Below are 6,000 nucleotides of genomic sequence, written 5' to 3' on the forward strand. Positions count from 1 at the left end.
ATTCCCAGTGTTTTTGAGATGTGGAAATTCAAGCTACACTTGAAGAGTATCAAAATAACCTGCACTCTCTGGGAAGCATGCCAAAACATTGGGACCACCATCGGGATGATCAAGTCATGATTACTTATGATTAATGTGATCAAATCCAGAGTCACCCCATTTTAAAAACTCACCTTTTTCCCAGAGAGGTCTCGCTCCAGAACCTGCCCAATAATCAGACTGTGAGCACAATCGCTGCCCCTGGTCTGCTCACAGTGACACCAACACTTCTCACTGCCGATGGCCACCTCTGGAGACGGGCAGGCAGGGGTACGCCTTGTACACTTTCTGCAGGACACAGGGAACCAAGCCGCGCCGTCCAGCCCCACACCAGGTATCTGCACCCAGGCTCCAAGCCGCAGTGCTACACTTGCTCTCAGTTTGCCAGGTGACCAAGAGCACAAAAGAGATCATCCACATCTGCCTGCCTCAGATCATGCAGACACTTAAGTGTGTGAATTTTGAGTTTGAAAACACTGATCTTTAAAAAGATGCAGGGGATGAGACTCAACTAGCAAAGACTTCCTACTCTCCTGCAGTTTCCAGTGAGCAAAACAGAACTACCAGGAATTCTCCCCCACCCGGTCAGGCATCGGGCACGGCACAGACCTGCCTGCTACGTACTTCAAGCTACTGCAGAGATAATAAGTGTTTATATTGCTATCATACACAGATATATGTGATATGCAGTTTATATTTGCCCACTGAAATGCACAAAATTCACTATCAACTTTATGTTCAGTATCTTGAATTAGCTGCTGATTGAAGTGCTTTATGACCAAGAGGAACTACAAAGCCGTGTTTAGATTTGTTAGTTACTCAAAGGCACGCTGCAGTGGAGCAGCACACGAAGTACTGTAAGCATGGCCAGCTGAAGGCAGACCACAGCCCCCCATGTTACATACAATTACATAAATCCCTTTCCTCGAGAACCCCGGGGTATTGTGCAGCACCTCACAGAAACCCCAGAAGTGCCACCACCCCATATCTGTGCATTTGCCAGACACACAATATTTTTTTTCCAAAAAAGCCTATTTAGATTTCTTTAAAAAAAAAAAAAACTTATTTCACTGTACACACTGAACTACCTCAATACCTCCATTGTGCATTTCACTGTGGGAAATCCGTATTGAAGTTACAGGTACCTTGATTACCGAAAATACTGTCTCAATTATTCTGTCATATGACAAAGTAAAAATAACTGCAAGCCTTACACACACCACAGTATGTGTGTGTGTGTATATATATGTATTTGCTCTCTGTTTTCTCTTCCGAAAAGAGGAAGAGGAAGATATGGGAACTTCCAGCATATAGGAAACAATCCTCACACTATTCTACAAACAAAAAGGAGTCTCACATAATTGGGGCTGAAATGGTATGTGTAGTTTTCAAGCCAGTTATATAGCATTCCATGGGCCCAGTCTCCTGCCTGCTCAAAAAGCGTTAATAGCATTCTAATAGCTGAAGAATAAATTAAACTGACTCAGCCAACGACACATGCAGGAGAGGTAGCTGGTGAATCAGCCTGTTATCATGCTTCCCAACAAACTAAAATCTTAATTTAGGGCTCAAACATGTCTCCACTATAAGCTCCATCTCTATCGTTTATACTACAACTTCACAGAAGTGGGTTTTGGTGCAGTCTGAGTAAAAACTCCTGATTTACTCTCCTATTCCTGATTTTTCTTGAAACATCTCCTAAAGACAGTAAGCAATACCACTGCTAGTAATCACCAGCTTCTATTTCACTGGATATTGACTTGCTCTCCTAGTCTTTCTGATACACAGAATAAAGCAGTCTAACATTTTACATTGTGTAAATCATAAGTTAGCAGAAAGCTTTCTGTAGTATCATTTAGTAAATACACACTTTTTAAAACACCTGCAGACTCGCATGTATCAGGGCTCTGATGGCCCCAACACATCTGACAGAAGAAACTTGAAGCTGCAGGTTCCATAGACAACACAACATCCTAAACCACGAGCTGTTTTAAGGAGGTTCTTCATTAGACGTGTTGTAGTGATCCACTAAAGGCTGAAACCATTGCTCAAAATCACATGAATAACATTTCAATCACTGACCAAACTGCACTGAATTCTCCTTACTCCCAAGAACAACTCCAGGTTTTTAACTACCTCTGCAGTCCAGTGTGGGTTACAATCTGTTGAGCCCTGTCCCCTTACGCCAGCTGAGAAGACAAGGTGCTTCTGCATGCACCATCTCTTGTCCATCTGAAGATGGTCCTTTAACAATTAAGTTTCAAACCTGACACAGGGATGCAAGAACCTTCAGGAAACCAGAGACTTTCTTTCAAGGGGAAAAAGACTTAGATATGGCAGCTTTGTGCAACAGATGGCTGAGAGCTCCACAGGGCTGCAAGCGAAAACCCTGAAGGACAGCAGCTAAAACCTATAACAGGGAACACTCTTTGTTTCTTTGTTCTCTTAGACCTCCGTGTGGAAAACATCTCTGTATTGAAGTTCAGCCTGCCAAGGCACACTTGCACTTATGCTTGAGGGACCATCCCCTCAGAGAACAGAACAGAGCAAGAATCAGATTAATCAGCTAAAATAAAGAACAACTCCCGCAAAGTCAGTTTGTTTATGCACTACATTGGAAGGGTTTTTTCTTTTCAATAAAATGCAACTCAATCACTTCACTGGAGGTCAAGTATCATCAGGCATTTCTGAAAAGTAACACACACTGAAGGACACACATGTTTATCATTAAAGCTCCTTTCTACCAATTTTACTTCTCCTCATTCCCCAACACCGAGCTTCCTTAGCACTGCACTTAGCCAGCTTCCTCCTGGAAAGGAGCCAGAACCAGCATCTAAACCACATTAGGACAAAAAATAAACAAACAAAAGTACATAAATGCAGCCAAAATTGCCGGAAGCCTTATGTCCATATTTTGGAAGTCAGAAACAACTAAATCATGTTTTTAAATGTTCACTGATTCATAATCAAAATCAATGTTTTTAACATACCTCTTCATTTAAAAGGTACACAAAATTTTCCAGGAGTTACATGGGTAAGTTTAAAAAAGCTCTATTTCCAACAACATGAAGACATATCACTGCATATGTTTGTTTTTATGAACTGGCAACCCATGTGTTTTCTGGTGTAATTCTCCTTGTTCACAGAGATTAGATAAAGTCACGTCACAACCTACAGGCTAGAACCAGAACACTTCTCTCCCATGCACCAAGTCATGCACAGTTCCCATTCCAAAGAGATAGATAAAACGGGAGTTCATGGAGAAACCAAGGAACATCAGTATGGCTTTATAGAATATTGTAACACCTGAAACTTCATCAATTACTTACTAGAATTTTAAGCAAATGGGGGAATAGGGGTTGGCGACACCCTGCCTTCAGGATATTACACTTCTTGGCTTTAAGTGATCAGCTAAAAGGTCAACTTGCTATCAGTTAAACTCAAGAGAGTAAAACAATTTCTAAATGACTGACTGGTAACCAGCTTTGCTTGTGAGCTACGAATGCTCTGCAACCTGCAGTTGCTGACAGAGAACAAGAAATAAAGGGTATAGGTTTTAGCAGCATAACCGATTCAGTCATTTTCACACAGAAAGTTCTCTATCAGCACAATATAATTGCATTTTTTTAATTAAAAAAGAAAAGAATCGAGAACATGTTATGATGTCATCAAACAGGTATTTAATGCTATGCTGAGAACCACTAAGCCTCAGTCATGACAATAAGGCATAAGAGAACTCAGGAGTATGAGAAGTTCAATATCTTACTACGTAGCAGAATGCATTACAACAACTTGTTATCAAAACATGAAGTTGGGAAAGTTGTTTTTTTAAAGTATTAAACTGTGGAAACAAAAATAAGTCAGAAGAGGCTTTAATTCAGCATGCTGTCGACATACTTAAATGACATAAATTCCAGAGATTCAGAGAATAGCTCCTCAAAATAATGTACTCCTATTGTACTTAGTATTTCAGGGTTTTTTCTTTTTAAACAATAACTTTTAATTTGGTCTTGTGGAAAAACATTAATTAAGAGTACACCATCAAGGCAAGCATAGGTTGTTTCAGAAAATAACATGCACAAAGTCAGTATTTGTTTCCTTTACCACTTCTTCTCGCAGACTGCTCTTCCTTAAGCATTACAAAATTATTTATCTTTTCTACAAGTTAAGACGATGAACTAGGAAGAATAGGAAAATGCAAACATAATATTAAGCACGAATACCCCAGCGTAGCACGTCATTTCCCCTATCCCTTCTCTTCTTGTAAGCTTTGAAAGGCTTTTCTCCCACCTCTTCCTCTCCATGTACCCCACTACAACCCCTTTGCTCTCCAACCATCTCCTGCTCGCTTTCTCAAAGGCAATCAGATGAGTCCACAGGAGACAAACATCTGGAGAGCAATAAAAAGAAAAACAAACCCAAACCAAGAAATCTGAAGCACCAAGCTGTAGCTCAGGAAGTTGCTGAGCTTCAGCCCGTGGGAGGCTGGGAAGAGATACAAGGAGGAAGGAAGGCTGTTCCGTCGAAGCTTTATTCTCCCCCTATCTGCTCCCTCAAAGGCACCGCTGGGCGGGCGCTCACTGACAATCCCTACAGCAGCTCGCGTCCCCTATATCCAATTCAGGCAATGCTGATTCATAACAGCGACTGCTTTCCTCCTGAGCATGCCCCTCTTCCACCGTCCATCTCCATTTCCTCTTCTAAGCCTTACTGGAAAAATTAATACATCTATATATTTCAAAAAAAGCCTTAAATCTTTGTAAGTGTAAATACAGAGCTGTACAAGGACGATCAAAGCAGAAAGGACGCGCTCAAAGGAGGGCAGAGAAATAAACAGGCATACTTATGCAAACCACTTTTTAACACTCGGTACCAGGAAAATAAAACAAGCTCTTTTGGGGTATGTGAAGTAGAGCATATTAAAAACAAAAAACAAAAAAATGGGGAAGTTTTGAATTTTTTGACAAATACTTTTGAAGACAAGTAGAACATCGAACGCTGTCAGTTCTCTGTAGGAGCCTGCCTCCTTTCCACATCTCTTGTAAGTGATCCTTGAAAAACAAACCAAAATGGCACGCCAGCTTCTTGTTTGCTGTAAAAATGCTCTGTTAGCAATGCTGAAAGTCACAGAACCACGTAATGGTTTGAGTCGGAAGGGACCCCAAAGCCCATCCAGTTCCAACACCTCCCACTGGCTCAGGGGCTCCGAGCCCCATCCAGCCTGGCCTCGAACCCCTCCAGGGATGGGGCAGCCACCACATCTGGGCAGCCTGGCCGGGGCCTCCCCACCCGCACAGGAGAACACTCCTCCTCGGATCTCACCCCCATCTCCTCTTTTCCAGCTCAGACCCGTCCCCTCGCCCTGTCCCGGCGCTTCCCGGCCCAGAGCCACCGCCCCGCTCTCCATCCAGCGCCGGGGCGGCTCCAGGGGCTCCCGGAGCACGGATCGCCCGTCCTCGCAGCCGGAGGAGCCGCCACGATAAGAAGACCCCGGGAGAGACCGGGGGGTGGAAGGGAGGGGGATCTGGGGGGTCGATTTGGAGGGGAGGTGGGAGAGACGGTGGGGGAAGATCTGGAGGAGGGGAGAATGGGGAGGGGGATGTGGAAGCGGGGATTTGGAGAGGGAGGATTCGGGGGGCGGGGGGATCTGGAGAGGAGAGAGATCTTGGGGGAGGGAGGTCTGGAGGAGAGGATTTAGGAGGGGGTTGGAACGGGGGTGGGGAAGAGGGGGTTATTTGGAGGGGGGGGGGAATCGGGCGGGTGGATAGAGCAAGGGAAATGGGGGGGGGGGGGGGGCGGGGGGGAAGCGGCGTTTCCCGAGGCTCACCTTGGCGGCGCTGCCCGCGGCGCGGGGGTGCGGGCATCGGCGGCACCGGCCCCGTTACCGGCCCCGACACCGGCCCCGCGCCGCCACGTCCCTCCGCGCAGGCGCAGCGAGACCGGGGGCGGCAGCGCCGGGGG

General features: G+C 45.0%; 1 protein-coding gene across 3 annotated transcripts in view; it reads right to left on the minus strand.

Annotated features, from left to right (window-relative positions):
* Positions 1-6,000, minus strand: part of EVI5 (ecotropic viral integration site 5) — a 69,574-nt gene extending 63,574 nt beyond the window's left edge. For all 3 annotated transcript variants that reach the window (XM_054072512.1, XM_054072514.1, XM_054072511.1), the window contains exon 1: positions 5,867-6,000. The gene's annotated coding sequence lies outside the window, so the exon portion shown is untranslated. The remainder of the gene's footprint in view (positions 1-5,866) is intronic.

This window comes from Cuculus canorus, chromosome 8, assembly GCF_017976375.1.
Source record: "Cuculus canorus isolate bCucCan1 chromosome 8, bCucCan1.pri, whole genome shotgun sequence".
Taxonomy (NCBI): domain Eukaryota; kingdom Metazoa; phylum Chordata; class Aves; order Cuculiformes; family Cuculidae; genus Cuculus; species Cuculus canorus.